The 23,799-nt window shown below is 37.7% G+C and overlaps 1 protein-coding gene across 1 annotated transcript in view; it reads left to right on the top strand.

Moving 5' to 3' along the window:
* The window catches only part of LYRM4 (LYR motif containing 4), a 210,088-nt gene that overhangs the window by 139,569 nt on the left and 46,720 nt on the right, over positions 1-23,799 (top strand). The window lies entirely within an intron of this gene.

The following is a 23,799-nucleotide window of genomic DNA, read 5'->3' as shown; positions in this document are numbered from 1 at the left end:
TAGTACCTGCTTCTTTTCAGACAAAGAATTCAGCATCCCCTAGTCAAATGAAAGGATCACAATTCGGAAAACTTTGGATCTTATTGCAGGATAAACTCAAACTGAAAATCATTTTAAAAAGAGTCTATTTGGCTTTAAAAATAAAGACCAAGTTTGTGACAAAATATATTATGATGCTACTTTTTACAGAATATTAACTCAATATTTTTTTCCTATGCACCAAATGACTGTATAATTATCTCATGGAATTTCTCTGTGTACATTAAAGTGACCCTTTAAATATTTAGTATGGTTTGAGGATTAAAAAAATTTCAGTCTGAAAAACTTAAGCACTACTATTAGGCTTGAAGTAGCAATGGTTAGCCTAAATTAATCCTTAAAAAAATATATTTGTCTTTGGTTTTTATTGTCTAGAAAAGCCAAGGAAAACAGAAACACAGAACAAGATATATTTTTGCTAGATCTCAGAAAATGATTGCTATTCTAGTATGTTAGGATTTTTGTTCTCAATTGCAACAGGTTTTTAGTATTCTTCTGTCTAGAGAGTAGAATTGTAATTCTTTAAACATATACACACAAACACTATAATTATGCATCTGGCATTCAGTTTCATGGTCTTGTTGAACAACCTCATTTTCCCCATTTTTCTTAGTTCATTTAAAGAGGTTGTAGAAATTTCACTCAGTCTCTACTAGCATTTTCTCAGAAAGACTAAAAGGGAATGAATTCAATCTGTTATATATTTATTAGAAAATTGTTATACAGTATCTAGATATGGGATTTCCTGTAATTTGTCAGCTAATTATTTTCCCATCTTTGCAAAATGAGAGAAAAACAGATTAAGAAAGCCAGACAGTAGCACACCTTATCTAATAATAGAAGTCCCCAAAGAAGACCAAATTGAAATAGAGCTTTTTGTTTCCTTTCTCTCTTCATCTCTTCTCCCCACACCACCTCCTTCCAAATATAACTATTTGCCAATGAGGCAAATTCTTTAGATGCTGGAGGGATTGTAGAGGAATAGTTTTTACAGGAAATTAAGACATTAGATTATTGAAACTGCTCCCAGTTTCACTAATGGACAGAGCTAAAAATGAAGAAAACCCATTGTGGTAATGTGTTTAAAAGTCTCTGTTGAAAGGGACTAAAGATATCAAACAGAATCTTCGCCACATTGTTTGATTAATGTATGCCTAGTTGCAAAGAAATTTCCTTGGCCTGAATATAAAATTAACTGATAGAGTTTTATTTTTTTTAAAGGATTCCCCCTTCAATTACATGAAAAGTGCCCCCTGAGAGTTACAGTACTCACTACTGATTTGCAGTTTAAAATCTCAGAATTTATTATCTTTCTTTATTGTTGATGAGAAACCATTAAATGTGTTTTATAAATAAATCTTTCAGCCAGTTATTCTAAAATATTTATACTACATATCTTGGACCTACAGTCAAAGATGTTTGCTATGTGTGGGCTACCTTCTCTACATATTTGAATATTGCTTTGTTTTTTTGGGGTGTGTTGGGGGTGGGGGTGATTATAGCCCCCAAAATCCCTGGAGAGGTTCTATGGAACTTCAAGTACAAACCCATATAGGAAATGGTGCTATGTTCTTGTAAGAACCCTCCCGCTGTTGTTGTTGAGTCATTTTTTTCTGTGTTGTTCAGTTCTTTGTGACTCTATTTGGGGTTTTCTTGGCAAGGATTCCTTCTCCAGCTCATTTACAGAGGAGAAACTGAGGCAGACATGGGAATTGCCCACGATCGCACAACCAATAAGTGTCTGAGGCCACATTTGAACTCAGGTGCTCCTGACTCCAGGGCCAGCACTCTAGAGATTGCCTTCTCCCTTGTAACTGTTTTGTCATTGCCTTATAAAGGAGAATGGGTGAATAGTTGTGTCTCAGTCGAAAGAACCATTGCAAATAGAAAATGCTAACTGATTTATGCTTTCATCTGTCCCTCCCTCTCCTTCCTTTTCTTTACTTCTTTGCTCCCCTTACGCTATGAAGAATTCATGACTTTAAGACAAAATGTGTCAATGCAGTAAATGCATAAAGCTTTCTGAGCTTCCTTTGATGCATAAGGTGGGACTAATAGTTTTGTTTTTTGTTGTTAATTTTTAAAATTCTATGATTAATCAGAGATATTACGTGGAAAATTTTTCCCAAAATTTTATCATTTATTTAAACTACTTTCTGTAATCATTCACTTTAGTGATTAAAATTATGTCTACTTTACATTCCAATAGCAAAAATATGTTAACATATGGAATATTTAACATTCTATTCTATGTTGTTGTTAATTGATTCCATTTACATATACCAAAAGCATCCATGAATTACTCAATAATCTTTTGTGGGCTGAAATTGGCTTAGAAAGTTCCAGAGACCAGCTCAAAGTATCATAGAGGATGAGATTGGACTTGTGATTTCATTTGTCTAGAGGACCACTGGATGAGGAAAGTCCTTCTACTAATACCTTTCTCCTGTAATTTTAGAATATTACGTGGTTTCCTTTGATAACTGGGGAGATTAGATGACTTACTCAGAGTCACACAACAAGTCTATCAAAGGAGGGACTTGAACTCAGGTCTTTCTGACTTCAGGTCCAGCTCTCCAGCCCCATGCTATGCTCTCTCTAACAGCAAGTTCATACCAAGGGTGAGAAAAGAATTAGTAAGAAAACAAATTGTGGCTCTTGACAAATTTGGGTCACCTGAGCTAGATGGACACTTTTGAATTTTGAAAGAATTGCCAAATGTGATAGGTTGAGTGATATTTAAAAGATCTTGGGAAAATGAGAAAGGTACCGTATGAGTGGAGAATGGAAAACATTGACTTGGTTTCTAAAAAAAGAAAGAGGATAGAGTCTACAAATTCTAGGCCAATGAACTTAGATTTGATTCTTGGAGAGATGTTCAAAAAGAGCAATAAATAGATGGCTAATGAAAACATTGAAAAGGAAATGATGATTTCAGAGAGCCAGCATGGTTTTATCAAGTATAGTTGGCCCTGGAGTCAGAAGGACCCGAGTTCAAATGTGGCCTCAGACACTTGGCACATGTACTAGCTGTGTGACCTTGGGCAAGTCACCTAACCCCAATTGCCCTGCCAAAAAGCAAAAAAAAAAGAAAAGTGGAATGATCTGCCTCACCATGGGAGGTACTGAATTTCTCCTTGGAGGTATTCAAGTAGAGGCTGGATAAACTACTTGCTGGCTGTGTCATAGTAGGGATTCATTTTTGTTATAGATTGGGCTCGCTAAGATCCCTTCCCAAGCTCAAATTCTGTGATTCTATGATTTGCTGAAAAGAACAAAGCATATTTAGTGGCATGAGAAAATTATTTCCCTTAGAATGGACATTACAAGTGGTAAGGAGGTAACAGGTGGTAAGAAGAGACAAATTGGTTGGGGCTAGTAGAACTTTGGCTACCAGGACGAAGGAATTTTATCCTATAGGCAGTGAGAAACTGTTAAAAAAAAAAAAAGGTTTTGAATTGGGACTTATAAGGAAGGCAAAACATCCTATGTCTTTCCCCTGATGCTGCCCCCATACCTTAGGATCTCTACTCTGTCTCACCTTCACTTCTCTCTGAGCCCTGTACTTTTCTGCATGTTGTAAAGTTAAAAAGAGGATATTTCAATCACCAAGAGATGATAAGGTTTTTTTCTTTTTATGAAAAAGATTGAAAAAAAAAAAAAACAAAAAGAAAGGTTGCAGAGGGGAACCCCTGCCTTGTAAATAGGACAGGTTTTCCACATGGTAGCAGGAACTCAGCAGATTGTGAGATGTAAGTAAGGGCATTTGGAATTGTTTTGCATGGAGCAGAAAATGAATTTTATTTTAATTAGTTACAATCCAGAACAAGATGCAGCATGGTTCAGTGGAAGGATCACTGGGTTGGCACTGAAGGCTTGACTCTCAGCTCTACCACTCACTCCCTGTCTGACCTTAGGCACGTTAGTTTTTTTAACTCTGTGAGCCTGTTTCCTCATCTGTAAAATGTAGAGATTGGACTAAATGGCTGTTCTAAGGTCCCCTTGGGCTATAAATCCATGATCCTATGAATACTGACAAAAGGTTCTACCTAAATAGGTTTTCCATCTAGCATAAAGAGTGTGCCATGCTGTATCTCATATCCCAACAGTGTTTTAAGCAATACAAGTTGCACCTTTAATTTAATTCAGTAGCTCCTTGGGTAAATCTCACTTTAGGAAATTCTAATCCACAACTGGGCCCCTGACATTTAGTCTGTTGTCTGGCCTTTTAGGCGAAAGAATTTCAAGGACTTTGGCCATAATTCAACATTCTTGGAGCATTTAATTCAACAAACATTTATTAGAAAAGCCGCTATTGTTATCTTTTTTTTAATTCTCTATAGAATTGTATGTGTTTATGAGCTAGATAAAATGCGTACTTTACAACAAGGGAACAGGCTTTTCTAGGATTGTGCTAGCAGTGATCATTCCGTTAATAATCTATCATAAAAACAAAATTCTAATTAAGCAACTCGCCATCAAATTCCTTTCACATACTTTGAAAAAGAATCTCAGTAAAGTAAGGTCTAAAAAACCTAATCTGTCCCAAATACAATGTGTCAGCAAACTTCAGCCATAATCAACTGAATGGATTTATGCAGAGCCTTCTTTGCATTGATGGAGCTTAAATTATTGGCAAGGAAATGGGCATTTCACAGGAGAAGAGTTTATTACCAGATGCCTGCCAGGTTTATTGAAAAGTGTATATTCTCTCAATGAGGTGTGCACTTAGAAAAGAGAAGAGAGCCACATGAAAAGCAGATGGAAATCAGATTCACAGAACCAGGTACAAAAAGATGTTATGAGCAGAGCCAGATTGGTCCAGTCTGCTGTCATGGGATGCAGTCTGAGCAAGAGATATCAGCATCACAGCCCACACTAAGCAGTCTGATCAGTAAACATTTATTAAATGCTTACTTGTGCTAAGTGCTGGGGACACAAAAAGCGGCAAGAGACAATCCCTGCATTCTAATGGGGAGACAACATGCAAACACATCTAAATAAGCTATATCCTTGATAAATAAGACATAATTAACAAGAGAGAATCCGTTAGAACTAATAGGGGTCAGGAAAGGATTCTTGTAAAAGATGAGATTTTAGTTGGGATTTAAAGGAAGTCAGGGAGGTCAGTGGGCAGAGATGAGGAGGGAGATCATTTCAGGCTTAGGAGACTGCCCCCCCCCCAAAAAAAAAGTGCCCAGAGCTGAGAAATAGAGTGTCTTGTTTGTGGAACAACCAGGAAACCATTGTTGCTGGATTGAAGAATCCATGGTAGGGAGAATGGTGTAATAAGACTGACAAGGTAGGAGGAGGCTAGGTTATGAAGGACTTTGAATGCCAAACAGAGCATTTTGGTTTTGATCCTGCAGGTGATAGGAAGCCACTAGAGTTTATTGAGTAGGAGAGTAACACAGTTGAACCTGTGCTTTAGGAAAATCACTTTAGTGACTGAATGGATGATCAATTGGAGTGGGGAGAGACTTGAGGCAGGCACTCCCACCAGCAGGCTATTGCAATAGTCCAGTTCAGTGGAGACTGGAAACGTAAGAGATAAACTCCATAAGGAGGAAGCAATCAGCCAAGAGTCAGAGCTAAGGTGAATCCAGTCTCCTGGACACCAGTGCATCTCTGATGGACATCTGTCCATGCTGAAATAGGAATAATTGACAGTGTTCTTGCCCCTTGTACTGAAGAATAGCCAGTTGATTTCCTCTCCATTTACTAGCTGCGGAGTTCAGGAGATTAAGTCCATTTTTCCATGGAGTTAGGGAATGATTCTACTACTTTATTTCTCCTTGTTATTTGTATTGTTTTATGGCTTCATTATATGTTTTTGCTCATTTATGGCTGTTACGTATTACATATTATATACCATGACTTGTCAGTAAAGAATTTTGTATTTATAGATGCTCAGCACCCATTTCAAAACTTCTTTATAAAAAGCCCTAGCTCTGTGAGAATGTCTCTGAACTTCTCTGACCCTGAGTTTATACATATGTAAAGTGAGAATAATAATACTTGCACTTCCTATGTAAAATATTTATCATGAGATAAATACTTTTGTAAAGCATAAAGTACTTCATTGATATAAGCTATTATAATATGACTAAGAATTTTGACAATATCTATAACTGATAATTGATGAATTTAATACAAAGGTGGGAAAAGGTGAGAATAGGGAGAAATAATTGGGAAAATATGATTCAGGTGAAAAAAATGAAAGGCAGGAGATTTGTAGATCAGTGTGTCAAACTCGAATAGAAATGGATCCCTACAGGCTGCTTATTAATTTAGACCACCACAATTTAACAGTATCTGTTGTATTATGGTTTTTTTTTATTTTGTTAAGCATTTCCCAGTTACATTTTAATCTGTTTGGGCTTAATTTGACACTTCTGTTGTCAACTTTCTAGAAACTTCAAGCCCCTATATCATGAGAACTAAGTTCAAAAAAGAAATAAAGAAAGAATTAGTAGACCCTGGACATGACGAATACCAAAAAAATATCACAAAGAATGACGTTGACCATATTTTAATAGTCAGAAAACAGTTTTACTATTGATATGAGAGTCATACTTGAGTCATCTATTACTTCACAGTCAGACTATCAATTTCTCAGAGCTAAGACCCAAACTTAAAATAAATAAGAAGAAAGAATAGGAATGAGAAAAAGATATTACATACAATTAATAAGACTTAACCATGAATTGTTTAAACAAGCTGTTGAAGACAAAAATGGGAAGTAGACAACAGAAATGACATTGACATTGACTATAATAATTTCATCAAGAAGTCAAACCAATTAATAAATAAATTATATTGCTTCAATAAATGAATTGCTACAACAAGCAGCCAAAAGAGTTTTAGTCAGCAAATGTTTGCCAAATGGAGAAAGATGACTACCAAAGGCTATACCAAGTTAGAATATAAATATAATGCCTGGTACAAAGTAGACACTTAAATACTTGTCAACTTGTCTTAAAACTTATCTGTAAAATTTTATGAATAAGGATAATGGAAGATTATGACCAGTATCATCTCATAATGCAGGGGAAAAGAAAAAACAGTGGAGGGTAAAAGCCAAGCAAAATAAAGCTTGGCAAGATATCCAACTAAGCAAAAGACACTTAAGGATGAAAATGAAAAAAGAAGTCTACAAATGAGGCGGGGGGTGGGGTGGGGAAGAAAGGATTTGCTAAATTATTATGACCAGCTATTTTCTCCATCATCAAGGTTATCCATCAAGGACAGTGGAACCACCACATTTAATCTCTAACATCACAGTCTCTGGGGTCCCTGCAGAAGAAACAGAAAGGTCACTAAAGAAAAAAAAAAGATGAGAAAAGCTGTCAGATTAGAGAGAGAGAGACTGATATGAACGTGATGCAATTATGAGCGCACTGAAGGACAGGTTTACAAAATATATAAATGGGGGGAAAGATATTTTTTAAAAATCAAAAAATATCAGACCTTTCTGATACCCTCCCTCACCAAAGGCAACTGAGAATACATCAGCAACTACTGAAGTATATGCCTCCTCTCCCATCTATTCAAAATCTTTATGAGGGTTATCTATGCTTGAATTGAAATCATCTTTTATGGGGGTATTAGTAGAGAGCTTTTGCAAATAATATTCAATAATGGGCCACATCTTTAATATCTTGCAACTTATTAAAATGAGAATATAAGATCCCATTGTACTTATTGTTTGTTGATTAGAAAATAATAAGCATCAGTTTAGGCATAAGACAGAAATATACTTCGAAAAATACTCACCACTGTGATCACCAGTTCAGAGGGTAGGTCAAAGAGAGATTTCCTTGGTTAGGTTAGATTCATGGATGACTGAGTGGTCCTCCAAATGATCCTACTCATGTATGATATTGTATGGATTGCAGCAAACCCCAAGATAGTGCAGGGCTTCTTGAAAAAGATCTTTAATCACTCAATGGAATTTGTCCTGTCCATCTGCACAGGAAAGACCAAATAGATAAAGAATATTTATTGCTCACATTTCAGCATGCATCTGAATGGACACCCTGAAAGGCTCATCCAAGAGCATGTATGTTTGAAACAGACAGTATCAATGGACAATGCACTGGGCCCAGAGTTGACAAGGAAAGGAGGAGAGGATTGCATTGCCTTCCAGAAGTTAGAAAGCATGTTTACAGAATCCAGCTTTCTCAAAACAGTAAAGGGCAATTTTTTTCATACAAACATTTTTACCTTTGTTATTGTATGGCAAGAAGACCTGGAACAATACTGCCTCGAAAGAAGAGAAGGTGAGCATCACACAGAGTACAGTGGGGAAGTACATGGCATATATGAACATGCTGCCACATATAACCAACAAAGAACTCATAAGAAAAATGGAAGTTAAAGATATCATCCAGGAATTGTATGATAGAAAGAAAAGATGGGATGGCCACATAGTATGATAAAAGAATGACATTTACACAGCCATAGTACTCTACCAATACCCTCACATTGTTGGGAGAAAGTAAGGAAGGGCTCCAGCCCTTGAGGTGGATCTCCATGTTTAAGTTTTTTGGAAGACATGGACAAGAGTTGTACATAATGGGAAGGCATGAACGGGTTGTGATCTGTATTAGTGGTGGTAATTCCCAAATTGATGCAATCACGAATGCATTTGAGTATTGAGTACATATGTAGTACTTTATTTTATTATTTTACAGTTTACAAATTATATATGTCATTTCATTTTATTCCCAAAACATCCATGTGAAGAAGGCAAGACAAATCCCATTTCACAGAAAAGAAAATTGAGGCTTATAAAAGTTTAAGGGATTCTCTAAAATGCAGATAGCCAATTTTTAAAGATTGACCTCAAATCACATCTCCATGAAGGCTTGCTCAATCTTAAGATCATAGATTTACAGGCAGAAGGGAGCTCAAAAGCCATCTAGTCTTACTCTGTTATTTTACAGTTGGGGAAACTGACGCACAAGCTCAAGGTGTTATTTGCTCAGAGTCACACATATTTTAAGTGTCAGAGCCAGGATTTAAGCTCTTTCTAAATGCAACACTACATTGCATCCCTAATGAGTAGCAAAGCCTGTATTTCAAAGCCAGACTGACTCCATACTTGCAACTACTTCCAGACAAGATTGTGAAAACTCTTAATCCCTAGGAATTTTGTTTCTACTTGTTTTGACTCAGTCTCTCACATATTAAGGTGCAACAGCAAAAGGTACAAAGCAGATTACAGAGCAAAGAATCTATTGTATCCAATTTATATCACACTATAACATGTACTTTCACAAGTGTAATTAATTCTTGCTAGTGACGATTTATCCAGTACAAATTTTCATCAGTGAAAGTCTCTTTTGAAATAATCTAAAGAGAAGAGCAGGAAAAAAAAACATGTCCCCACAATGGTGTCTGTATCTTCTTTTTATTCCTGATATACTATTTTAATTAATGATTCAACTTTTTTATCTCATACCTGTGATTACAGGTGAGACTGTTAGGTATTTCTTTCTCAGTTCCCATTGGTTATGATTTTTCACTATCTTGTGGTTTAATCATGAGTATTATTTCCTAGGCCTACTTGTTGGTATCATTAAACTCATTCAGAAGGTAGACTAGCAACAACTGTGTATCCCGGCCTGACCAGGAGGCATTTAGTAGGACCCTTTACTGAGGGCCTGATTTAAAATCCAACTCATGCTTCCTTTTGCTAGACTCAATGGCTATTAAAATTGAGAGATGCGTTCAATTTTAGAGGAAGAACAAACTAAATCTGTTTCATAAAGAAAGGTTGAAATAGCCTCTCATGGCATTTTTTAAAATGGACTAATATGTTGATCTTTTCTGGAAATAGGGAGCCATTTTTCAGGTTTTCATTATTAAGTCAGATGAGATGAAAACCGAAGCACCCTCCTCAATGCTACCTCTGGGAGTTTTACTGTGTTGTTTTTATTTTAGCATCATCTGCAGGATTCCTTTTTTTTTAGTTAAGACCTATTACTATGAACACCAAATTCGAGGGTTCTTTTTTTCTTTAATTCCTTCTTCCTTTTTTTGACTTGGGTTTCCATTTTCCTGGTTCCTGTTCATGAGATTCCTTACTCACATATATGTTTGCATCTTAACACTGACTCTGATTTGCTGATTCTTCTACTAGCGTCGTGTTTCATCATGGTATAGGTATAACCTGGATTTTTCTAAGCCTATAGCAACAGAGGACAAGCTCTGTTACTTTCCAGGATTCGAAAGAGAATATTGTTATATGGTATCCAAAGCCTTTTGTTTCTAAAAGGGGGTAATGACAAAAAATGAGGAAAGTAAGATCTAGTGACAACATATGTGTTTTTCATCTAATAACCCATTAGAGCTAAATTCCATGAGGCTTATCAGAGTAAAGTTAGCTGCTTCTTGGATGAAGGCTTCTTTGGCCACAGCAGTTCATAAGTCATTGGTATAGAGGAGTTATGTAGTCTGTATCAGAAAGCAGAGTTCTCACACTGATTTTTTTAATAGGGATAGAATTTTCTAATCATGCAGGATATTGGTTGAAACTTACATATGAAAATTTAGTGACTTAAACCATTATAGGCATAATAAAGTATTAATAACCAGAACACTACCCTTTCCCATAATGAATACCTAAGCATTCATTCATATAAATATTTTTATAATTTTATTTTAAAATTTTTAGGCTTTAGATTCAAACTCTTAAGATATTTTTATATTCTTAAGGATTTAGTAAGAATGCTTTCTTATGATTAAACCCTTCTTCACGTTCTCAACTGGACATACTATAAGACTGAAATCCTTCATATCCAACATGTGAGCCATTCCCAGACTGCATTTAGAGAGATGAAAGAAGCACTTTTCTGTTGATACCTTATCATGTTGTAAACTTATTATCCTTTAAGCTATATATTCTGTTGAATGTGAAAAAACCCAAACGTGAATTTCTCTTACTTTGTTTAACTTCCCAAATTAAATTCCAAAATATTATTATTCTTCCATCATTCAAATGACAAAATATCTAAAGTTCCTCAAATTAGTCTATTAATCCTAAAAGCAACAGAAGAGGTTTGAGAAAAGTAGGGATTGTTTCAGTCCTTCAGCACCTAGCACAATGCCAAGCACATAATAAGTGCTTAATAAATGATTGCAGGGGCAGCTAGGTGGCGAAGCGGGTAGAGCACTGGCCCTGGAGTCAGGAGGACCTGAGTTCAAATTAGGCCTCAAACACTTGACACACTTACTAGCAGTGTGACCTTGGGCAAGTCACTTAGCCCCAATTGCCTTGCCTTCCCCCCTCAGAAAGAAAATGATTGTAGATTGATTGATAAATCAATTTATTAGTTTGTAAATAAGGCATTACACCCAAGGAGTCTCCACTGATTCCATTCTAAGCCACTTTCCCCTTCATAAGGAAAAAATGTTTTATCTGTGCATATCTGACCCAGTATACAGAAGCACTTTGGCATCCCGAGACAAACTGTGGAACTCGGGTGCTCATCCTATAGACACTTCTTTGGCCAGACTGACTAATATGCCACAAGGTTGCTGAAGCCAAATTTTATTGATGGTTGACCAACATAATCTTAATAGTATAGTCCATATCCATTTAATGAGAGTGACCTCTAAAGATCAAAAGTGACTAGCCTTCCCTCCCCATCCCTTCTTGGCTTCCTTCAGATCTCAGCAAAATCCCACCTTATGTTCTAAGACAACTCCAAAAGACTCACAATAGAAAATGCTATCCACAGCCAGGGAAGGATCTTTGGAGTCTGAGTAAAGATGGAAGCGTACCATTCGCTCTGCTTTTGTTGTTTTGTTTTGTTTCTTTTTGCTCATGGTTCCTCCCATTAGTTCTAATTCTTCTCTACATCATGACTAATGTGAAAATATGTTGAATATGAATGTGTAAGTAGAGCCTATATCAGATTGCACACCATCTTGGGGAGGAAGGGAGGAGAGGTAGGGGGAGAAAATGTAAAACTCAAAATCCTATGGAAGTGAATGTTGAAAACTAAAAATAAATTAATTATAAAATAAAATCCCACCTTATACAAGAAACTTTTTACTATTCTTCTTTTCTTTTTTAAGTTCAGCTGTTATTTTTTTTCTTTTTTGGAGGGGGGAAGGCAGGGCAATTGGGGTTAAGTGACTTGCCCAAGGTCACACAGCCAGTACATGTCAAGTGTGTGAGGCCGGATTTGAGCCCTGGTCCTCCTGACTCCAGGGCTGGCGCTCTACTCAACGCACCACCCAGCTGGCTACTATTCTTCTTAATGCTAGTACCTTCTCTTTTTTGATTTATCTTCACATTATCCTGTATATATCTTCTCTGTACATACTTGCTTTCATATCATCTCCCCCATTGGACTGTGAACTCCTTGAGGACAGGGACTGTCTTTTACCTTCTTTGTATCCACAGCACTTAGCACAGTGCCGGACACATAGTAGGCACTTAATAAATACTTGTTAACTGACTGACCTCATGAAGATGTCAGTTACTAGAAGAGCACTCTGGTTATACTCTTAAGAGTACTACATGACATAAGGCATTGTGAGCTAATTATTCTTATATCAAAATGATATTTATGCAATTCAAAAAAATCTGTCCTCATTCTCTTCTGTCCTCGTAGCTTCTTCATTCTTTTGCCTCCATAAACACACAAGCTCAATAAATTCCAGAGTTACTTAATCTAGAACAAATTTACAGGTGGCATATGAAATTCCCATTGCTGTTTTCATTTCATTAAACTACATCCTTCAGTATTACGTTAATGGACTCATATTTTATAAACTCATAAGATTGAATGGTATGGAATGAAATCAATATTTCTGATAATTACTTTTGGGGGGCACTAAGGGAATAGGTAGACCCAATAGCAGTGGAAAGTCATTTAAAACTTCCAAACTGGTATTGATTAAAATTAGGTCCTTGAAGATTAAAATATCCAATTTACCAAGTTTTTTTTCTTCTCCTTTTATATTATGGCTTTAGTAAAAAAGATAATAAAGTACTCTAGAAGAGTTGTAGCTCTCAGCATTTATAACATCAGGCAGATAATTTTCTTGATTGGATCCAAAGAAAGCTAGTAATTTCGACATTGTACTGTATGTATCCGATACAGGTATTTTGTCATATTTTGCTGATATCCAAGAAGGCCTCAGTTTTTTTCTGGGGGACTATTCAAGGATATTCTTTCTCGTCCATTTTCTCCACTGGCACAAAATAAGTGACCACTTTATCCAGATTCTCTTCAATACTTCCCCAAGTTATGTATGGATATGCCCAATTCCAAGCCATAAGGCATTCTGCAGCCAGATTTCAGAACTGTGATCCTTGGCTGGACTGAGTTACTGTGATTCCTTGACTCCCAGAGCTACCTTCTGACTTGTACCACCTGGGACACTTACCATGCACCATAGTCAGAAGGTTAGAAGACAGTTAAAACTTCGATTTATATCAGATTAGCTAGCTGACACTTTAGACAATATGGCATAATTTTAAAAGTACTAGATTTTAAAGGTCATAGAATCTGGGTTCAAGTCCTGACCTTGACATGGTCAAGTTCCTTCCTTTTTCTGGGTCTCAGTTTCTTCATCAATAAAGTAGGGAGAGGCAGACCGGATGATCTCCAAGGTCCTATTTAGCTAAAAATCCTATGAACAAATAAAGTTACAGATTTGGGAAATTTCATAGAGTTTTGGTCTGGGGAAGGTTTGCTGGTGAGGACTAGGTGGTGGAGGGCAGAAACCTGGGAGTACTAGACAAAAGAGGGAAGACCTATGCAATATGGGTGAGGAAGACAAACTTTGGGGCCTCCATAATTTGGCTAACAGCCTGAAATATTTCATGCCATCTAGCCTGAAATTATTTCATTGAGTCACCTATATGTTACTATTTAGACATCTTTTTAAAGTGAAGGAAGCATAGAGAATGTCAGACAGTAAGCCTCACATCTTCTCATCACAATGAAAACGTATATGTGTGGCAGGCATTTCATCCTGAAAAAAATTACAAACATGTTGCTACTTTCCTTGAGAGCATTTCCTAAGCCATACAATAATATTGTCCTCAGATACATTTCGTTAGTTTCAAATACTATGCAGTGATGCCCCATGCCATTCCCACCACCCATCAGTGAAATCACTGGAAAAATAGCCTAACTCTTTAAAAATGATTTTTTTTGGCCTTACTGATTGCCATCAGAAAGTTTGAAAATTACGATAAAAATAAGTTATTTTAAGAAGTGAGGCTTGTTTTCTGTCAGTGCCTGTCTCTTGTCTTTCACGTAGCGTACATCTGAAGGTTTTACTAATGTTTTGGAAACCCATAATAGAACAGATGGATTGTGGCATATTACTGCCTTTTAATATACTCATATTACTTTAGCCTGAAACAAGGTTGAATGTTTGTGAATGTCAGCAAGAACTAAGAGATTCTAAAGTCAAGTTGCTCTGCTTCCTTACTCACAATAGTCATCAATATTTAACATTTGATCTTTCTTGTTTATTCTGGAGGATTTAATATCAGTATATTATTTTATGTAGTAAATGATTTACTCATGGATAAAGTATGACAGATTCATTACTGTGAAGAACTATTATAAACCCAAACTCTACCAACTTGCTGGTAATTATTCTGTCTGTCCATCCATCCATCCAGACATCTGTCTAATTTCAGGGAAATATTGGCCCTAATTAGAGCTGGATTTGGAGTCAGGCCACCTAGATTCAAAACAGGATCTGCTGCTTACTACCTGAATAAAACCTCAGTCATCCTGTAATATAGTAGAGAAAGCCCTGGATTTAGAGTTAAGAGAATATAGATTTGAATCCTGGATGTGCTGTTTGCTTTTGTGACCTTGGCCATATCATTTCCCTTCACTGGGTCTTAGTTTCCTCGTCTACAGAATGAAGGGGCTGGTCTCTTCCAACTCCACATCCTATCATCCTGTTGAAGCCCCTCTTTATATGTCCAAAGAAATAGACAGAAAGCCTCAGTATACTAAGTCTAGGTCTGTATGTCCAGACAATCCCCTTTCTCTCTCATTCATAGCAAACATTGGCCCAGAATTAAGTAAAAATCACTTATGTTCATCTAGAGACAAAATCCATCACAGAAACAGGCAAGATTTAAAAGGTAAATGGTAACAATTCACCAAGTAGCAGCCAGGCATAGGAGGAGGAAGGGAAAGGGGGATAAATTCAACCTTTCCCAGTGTGGCAGCAAATTCTGTCCAGGCAGGTTGCTTCTCAAGTGGGTCGGTGAGCCAGACAAGACCACAACTGGTCGTGACTATGTTCAGTTCCAAGCTGAAATGCCCTTCCCTTGCAAGCAGCTGGCCCCTGGCTCTGGCATACAGTCCCACACTCTTTCCACAGGATTCAAAAGTTATAGGTTCCCTGGCCTACCCAACTTTCATCTCCCATGATGTTTCAGTTCTTTTCATCTAGCTGAAAAAAAAAGCTATACTTCTCTTCATCCCCCCTACTAATAAGGGGCTACAAAGGGTTACCTGAAATTCAAGGAGATCATTCACCTCAAATTATCCTACACTGTGCACAGGCCTGCTCTGTCCTATTCTCTCAGGAAACCAAGTACATCAGGGCTATATATTTTTCCCCCAACACAAGATTTTTAGATGATTTTTCCTCCTAACCTTGGTGTGTTTTATAATCCAGGGCATTTTATAGCCTGATAAATTAGGTAAGTCAGGCTGCCTAGAATCACTTTTTGCTAGAATCTTTTTTTTAACTTCCATAAAGACTAGAATTTGGAGGAAATCTCTCCGGAGATACAATAAGGACTGGTAGTTAGAACTATGACTTTGAATCCCAGCATCCAGAGGGTGTTGAATCCCAATTCCATGATGTTCTGCCTGACCTTGGTTAAACCACTTAATATTAGTCTCCTGACCCTCAGTTTCTGTGCCTGCGAAATAATGAGCCAGGCACTGTCCTTGCTACGTGTGTCCCTAGGACCTTGGGAGAATTAATGAGCTGATCTCCGTAATATACTGTAAGACTTTTGGAAGATCCTTTCATGTAAAATCTTATTGTTATTGTGAAACATTGCTAATATGCTTTTCCCACATATCATGGGGTTTTTTCCTGGTCCTAGTCTCATTATTATCACCTCATTAGTACATTTTCCCACATATATTTTTGTGTGTCCCTGAAAAATCACATGTATTAATGAAGTTTCACTGAATTATTAATGAGCAAGCACTCAGGACTGTTCTTCCAGTAGAATAATAAATTTCACATACTCAGTCAGTCACAGAATTGGACTATTGGTAGGATTATGCACCCCTGACAAATGTGCTTCAGGAGAGGTTCTCATTTAGTCGATGGATCAATAAGTGTTAATTAACAGCTTACTATGTGCCAGGAAGTGTGCTAAGCCCTGGAGATACAACAAAAGGCAAAAAACCAGTCCCTCTTCTCAAGGATCTCATGAGTTAATAGAGACAACGCATAAATATTTAGGTACATACAAAATGCATACTGAGTAGATGATGATGATCCAAAAGAAGAAAGCATTAGAAGGTAGGATTTGAGCTAAGTGTGGAGTAAAACAACAAAGACTAAGAGATAAAAGTAAAGGGGAAGAGCTTAGCCTAACTGGCTTCATGACAAAAACATCATTAGCCACGCTCTTTTAGATGCAAAGTTAAGCCTTGGCCAAAATTCACAGACAGAATTCTGTTTCCTGAATTGAAGATACCTAGAAGGGACAAAGTAATAAAGAGTCATGCTTTTTGTGGTTTTAATTAAAAGTTTTTAAATTTGCAATCCCTTTTACAAATGTTTTTTTAAAAATTAAGAGGCTACTACTTTCATTCTTGGTTGTTGGGGCTATGCATGGACAGCTGATATAAAGAACATATATCCTGGTTGGGTAAAAGATATTACTTAAATGTTCACTGGCTGTGAATGAGGGAATCCTAGATTCCTTTTTTTAAACCACATTAAGAAACTGTTTTCCATCACTAATTAGCCCGACTCACCTAAAAGAGGTCAGTGTTTTTATTCCTGTTTTACACTTGAGAAAATTTGGAATGAGGTAGGTACATTGACTTGGTTGAGGTCACATTACAAATGCAATAGCAGGTTCATGATTTAAATTCAGAGTTCTAACTCCCATGGCAATACTACAACAATATAACTTTATGTACCTCTATTAAACTACAAGTCTCTGATTGGTGCAAGGTTTTTAAAGACCCTTTCCTCCATAGTCCTCTGCAATGAGATATTTTATGACTGATGAACTTTGCAAAGGTGAAACTGAGACAGTTCTCAGATGCCCCACTAGAAGACAAATGAGTTTCCTCCAACAAAAAAATTAAATTGGAAGCATGATTTATAAACAGAGAAACAATCTTAACAGTATAGTTTGGCTGTGCTGAGTCATCATTTTTTTAATACTATACCAGAAAACTTACCTTTGGCATACACTCACCTCTTAGGATTAAAGACAAACCCTAACTCTCATCATCAATTTACCAGTGCAAAGTCAAACCAACTCTTTCTTGGATCCCATAGAAGCTGTGGGTGAGAACCTAAGATAGCCCAAGATTATTGCTTAATAAGATATTTTTGGTTGTTGTTAAATTGTTTCAGTCGTGTTCAATTCTTCATGACCCCATTTGGGGTTTTCTCGGTAAAGATACTAGCGTGGTTTGCTATTTTCTTCTCCAGCTCATTTTACAGATGAGGAAACTGAGGCAAACAGGATAGTGACTTACCCAGGGTCACTTAGCTAGGAAGTGGCTGAAGCTGAATTTGAACTCATGAGGATCAGTCTTCCTGATTCCAACCCCAGTGCTCAATCCACTACATCACCTAGCTGCCCCATTAAGGTAGTTTTGAATTCCATTCAATTCAACAAGAATTTATTAAGCACTTAAAAATACAAGGCAGTGATAAAACTAAGACATGATCACTTCCTTCAAGAAACTTACAGTATAATAGATAAGTCATGTACATAATTATAATACTAATTAGACTGTAATAAGAAATTAAGTTTCTCAGTAGAAGAGGTCCAAGTAGAGTTATATTAGAAACTCAATGTGAAGGTATATGTAGAACCTACATTGGATTACATGCCATCTTGGCGGGGGAAGGGAGAGAAAATTTGGAACCCCAAAACATGTGGAACTGAGTTTTGTAAACTAAAAATAAAAAATAAATTTATTCTTAAAGAAAAGAAATTCAAATAGGAAGATTTTTAATTGGAAGAGTCTTCCTGGAAGAGGTGTCATTTCAGGTGTGCCTTAAGAAGAGAGGGAGTTCAACAGGCTGAAAATGAAGAGAGGCAGTGCCCAGCAAGAAAACAGGTTGTTATTGTTGTTTTAAGCCACTTTCATTTAATCAGTTACATGGTGATGTCAGAACATATCGTAGGGTCATAGATTTAGAGCCGAAATGAACCTCAGAGGTCATCTGGTCCAACCTTCTCTTTTTATAAATGAAGAAACTATGAACTGAAGTGACTTAGCCAAAGTCACTCAGGTGATGGTCATACCGCATTGTGATGGAGTCTAGATGACAGTTGAAGTCCACTGACAGGTATATTTGCCTTCTGCAAATGATTTAACTTGTAAACTCAATAAACCCAGAGGTGTCCCTATTGGATTAGAGATCGCATGGTATTAGGAAAGGATCTTAGAGGTTTTTTAGGCCACTCATTTTACAGGTGAAGAAACTAAGGACCAGAGAATTTAAGTGATTGTCACAAATTCCGATAGCCAGGTCCTCAGACTGCAAATATAGCACATTTCTACTGGGTGATAATTTTTAATTGCTGGAAGGTTTTTTTATTTATTAATGTTTTCATTTTGGGGGCACACCAGGAAAAAACTAAAGAATAATGCCTACCTGTCTGGTAATTAGAAGCAACAATAAACTAAACCTCAAGTGACCCTGGACACAGTAACACCAATGCATAGAAGTTCTTCCAGACCATTGAAATTAACCTCCTCGCCTGAAGAACTCCCTTGTACATTAGAAGATGAGTTATGGTACAGATCATTACTTTAATGAGTTATGTTTTCTCCTCATTTGTGGTTTAGATATTTATGAATTAGTGAAAAGGGACTGCCTTTGGTGGTCCCTCTTTATCAGTTCAAAGACATGAAAATGTATTGTTTTTCTGTGGCTAATAACTTTTGGTAAGGCCAGATGCTCATACTGAATAAGAGTTCCTGTCCATGGGATCAAAGTCTGGCCAGAACATTTCACAAACTTTGTATTTTTATGAGCTAAATGCTTGAATTGTCACCAGTCTGCTTTTATGGACACGTGTGATTTTTACCTCCTTGGTGGTGTGTCAACACCATATGCTTAAAACTAAAATGTTTGTGCAATCATAGACTTTTATAGCTGGAAGTGGTTGTGGAGATCATTTATTCCAACCTCATCATGCTACACATGAAGCATCCGAGGCTCAGAGATGATAGAATCCTAAATGTAGAACTGGGATGGGGTGGGGGGAGGACTTTAGAGATTATATAGCCCAACCGCCTCCCCTCGTTCTTAATTGGTAGATTAGGAAATGGAAGATCACACAGGTAGCAAGTAATAAAACTAACAAGTTCTCCAATTTCCCAAATCTGTGTTCTTTTTGTTGTACTATACTACCAAGTTCACACAGCCAATACTATGAGTAATACTGGTACTATATACCAGGCACTATTCTAGGCCCTGGGGATACACACACACACACCCACACACACACACACACAGAGGACCCTTGCCCACAAGAAGCTTAGCTTTGCCCTGGGAAGCAATACATATATAAGTACAAAATATATATAAAATAAAGTTGTATCACTCTCCCAACTTGTACTCTTAGGTCCTGTCCTCCAGAGAGATGGCTAAGATTTAAGAAGTTACTCTGTGAGTCCACATACGTAAAACTACATATAGCTCATGAGTCTCTGCCAATGTGCCACGTCCACTCTTAGCCAGAAGACATAGCTCATAACAAAGGCATTTATCAAAATTACTTAGCATGAACAGCATTAGCAAAACATTTTCTCATAAGCCTGGGATGCACCCTTCTCTTCCTCACTCCTCAGAGAAATACACACACCTGTGAGAAGAGTAGATGGTAGAGAGGCCCGCACACAGGGATCCCATGTGGTCAAGGGAACACATGCCTCCCACACTGTAAGACTCCAGTATTTTTCTCTTCTCGTCAGGTCCTTGTGCTGCTTTCCACTGGATGAGCCATTCCTCTGGGCTCCTTTCTCTTCTGGGTGCACCATGCTCATACTAGACTGTGGCCTTAGCCATCCCTAGCCCCTGTGTCAGCTGAGATTCTGCCCTGAGGTACCCCTATGCACTTTGGTACCCATTTGGCACCCCTACCCTAGGATCAAGAGAAGCCTCTTCAGCCCTCCTGTCTCCAAATCTGAGCCCTGGGCCTGCCATCTCCCCAAGTGGTGTTGCAGCCCCAAGAATTAAGTTCTTTCACCAACTCACTTGGAATAACTCTACTGCTGGACTACTGACATGTTCTTTAGCTGCAAGAAATGATTGCTAAGAGGGGAAAGAAGGGAGGAAAAAGAAATACCTTCCTCCTCTCAACACCTTGCTACACTCTCCAGGTGTCAAAAGGGGAAGTTTGAACTCTTTCAGTTCTCCTCCTAAAGTGGGGCCAGGCAACTTTTTATCTAGGCTACAAGGCAGGGGGCCAATCATTGGAAGATCTCTATGTTGCTCAGTTGCCCATTTCCAATGACCAACATGCTTTAATTCCATCATTTGGACCAAGTAACTTCTTCACACCTTCTTTGTACCTTTCTCTTTACTCCTCTTATTTACAAAGTCATTTTCTGTAGAAGAGCACAAACAACATGGGGAATCAGAAAAGTCTTCTATGTAAAGATAAAGCAGGGGTTTAGTAATTCACCTATACCTCCCAGCCACATTTTTAAAAGTTTGTTTCCTCCCCTCCACTTATCCATCCCCTTTAGTTAAGTTTGACCCAATAGCCAAAATAAACAGATTGTCAGGTATCTAATAGGAAAGGTCCATACTGTGCCAATAATTACTTTATGGTCTCTAGTATCTTTATTTAGATTTGCTGTCTGTAAAGCCAGTGGGAATTATTCATAAGCTTTACTGAGAATTGGCAGACCGTGGGTTTGTCTGTTGTTCTTTGGAATTTGAGAGATAGATTTAAATTATACCAGCTGAAGGGTGTTAAGCCGATTTGGATTATGGAGATGGTGGCATTCTCTTTACTCTGGATACTCCTCTTAGTGTCGGTGCTAACCAAGGCCGTTGTTATTTCCCTCCTGTAGGCCTAGCCAGTTGTGAGTCAGAAAAGAACAAACTCAAGTCTCGGAAGCCTGCTTTAACCATTTGCAAATAGCTGATTACCTCCTCCTGTCGCTTTCTGGTTCTGGCCTTACCTGGAGCATGAAGAATTTGCCTTTCACTTTCTTAATAGTATGAGCGTGGGAAATAAGGACAAAATCTTATTTTGGTCTTATTTGCCAAGTAAATGTCTTCCATTTAACCTTGGGTGTTCTCTTAGAACACTATAGTTGACAGAAGCCTTTTACATAAGTAAAAAATAATTGTAGTCCTATACATATATGTATGTGTGTGTGTGTGTAATTTTTTTTTAAGGACATTGGTGTGAAAATGTGGTAATTAGGTATCACTTTGATTTCTGGTCAAGAGACTTAATTCACATGGTATAGTCCAGTTCAGAATGCATCTGCTCTATTTTTGATGCTATGGTCATTTTCTTTGTGTCTATGAATGTATACATGTAACATCAAATTATTTTAGTGTCTATGTTATCCTGCAAAAGCCCAATGACAACACAAGCACATTCCATTTTAAAAAATTCCATGGAGTCCCAATTTTTTTGTTGTCATGGTAGAATTCTGATAAAATGAACAAATTACTGGAAATCATATTCCCAGGCTGTATGAGTTGGACATGAAATGGATCTAACAAATGTCTTCTCTGTGGGTGAAAAGAGTATCTTTTAACCCAGTAGGGAAAAGAGGGAAGTTCTGCGCATGCACATTTTTCCCATCCCTTCTCTCCTAACAATTATATTTTTGCATGTAGTGCTATAGTTTAAGAGTAGTGGGGTTTTGTTTTGTTTTGTTTTATTGAGGCCGAGAAGTAAAAAATGCTTGAGATGTCAAAGATATCAAGGGGAATTAAGAAGTAGTTACCACTTGAACATATCATTTCTATACCTATAAAGATCCCATCTTTTTGTATATGTCAGTCTGGTTTTATGATTTACTGTGACCAAAAGAGATTCATCACCTAGTGACCAACTTTCTGGTAATAAATTGTTCTGAACTAGGCTGTCACCGAACTCACACTAGAAGCCTTTCCAGTATAACCATAAGAGCTTTCCATGGCCCCACAAATCATTGGCATGAGACTTGAGTGAAAAACTGACTGATTTGATGCTGAAATTAAAGAACTTAGCTATATACCTCAGTTCAGTTCACTTTCCTCTCCACATTACCCCAGATGCAAATACTATATAGTTTGGTCCTTTCCTTGTAGAAGAGAACTTTTTTGGGGACAGAGATTAGAGTTTTTTCCTATAAAAAAATACAGTGTAACCAGATGAAACATTGTCATTATCAAGTCATCAGTTCAAGACATAGAATTAGGTTAGGTGGAATACTACCTACTTTTTTTTTTGGCCAAAAATTAAGTATTTGATTAGGAATACCTCTGTTGGAGAAAAGAGGGAGGGAGGATAGAGGGTTTGTGGTCACTCTGTCTAGTAGCCAGCCATAATGGGGAAAGGGAAGCTGTGCCTACCTAGCATTCTCAGCCCAGGCACCATGGGATCAGGAGAGCACAGCTGCCTTGTGCCCACTGGCAAGGAGAGTCCTCCATCTTTGGCATGGTGGGGTCCTGGGACGTGTTTGCAATGATCCAGGTCAGCTCATCCACCTGATGGTGCATTTTGTTCCCACAGGTGTAGGTGCTGTCCTCTTCTGACTGGTAGTCAGAGATACAGCACAAAAAGAAGAAGATGTGTTTCTCCTTGTCCTTCTTGAGGTCCAGCTGGTGTTTACTTGAGTTTGGAGGTGAGAGGTCACAGGGACATGCCCTAGACCTCCTGCCCTGTGCCTAGCAGAAACAGATCCAAACATACTTGAAACAATTCTTGATGATATTTGAAAACTTGACTGTTACTGCTCAGAGGGAAACAAATTCTACGCTGAAGTCACAGAATCACAGAATGTTAGAGTAGAAAGGAATTTTAAACCTATAGAAAAACCCTCTCCTATTTATAGATGAGGAAATTAAGGCTCAGAGGGAAAGTGTGTCATCAGCACCACACAAGTCATAAGTAGCATAGTCAGCGTCAAACCTAAGTTGTGTGATTCCGAGTCCAGCACTCTTTGTATTATCCCAAGCCTTTTCTTCCCTCCTTTCCCCTCCCATCGATCATTCAGAAATACAAATGTCAGGGGCGGGGGCAGGGGAGAGGGTGAAAGGACCTAATATTTATAGTGGGAATCAAGGGAATGGTCAAAGTGCTGCCGTGTACTCTAGGAGTTGCCAACTCAAGGCACAAGGCCCAGAGCAAGAACGATTCAGAACTGGCTATTCGTGGTTCCATCCCTGATTCCCGTCTGCCCACAGCTATCTTTGTACAGTGTCAGTATGTGATCTCTTGGTGCTTGCCAGCAGTATAACCTATCCACATTATTGACAACCGTTGTCAGTTCAGCTCTACCAGCTGATATATTAACCTGT

This window comes from Trichosurus vulpecula, chromosome 1 (assembly GCF_011100635.1).
Source record: "Trichosurus vulpecula isolate mTriVul1 chromosome 1, mTriVul1.pri, whole genome shotgun sequence".
NCBI lineage: Eukaryota > Metazoa > Chordata > Mammalia > Diprotodontia > Phalangeridae > Trichosurus > Trichosurus vulpecula.
Note: the sequence above shows the minus strand (reverse complement) of the source record. Positions and strands in the feature narration are given on the sequence as shown.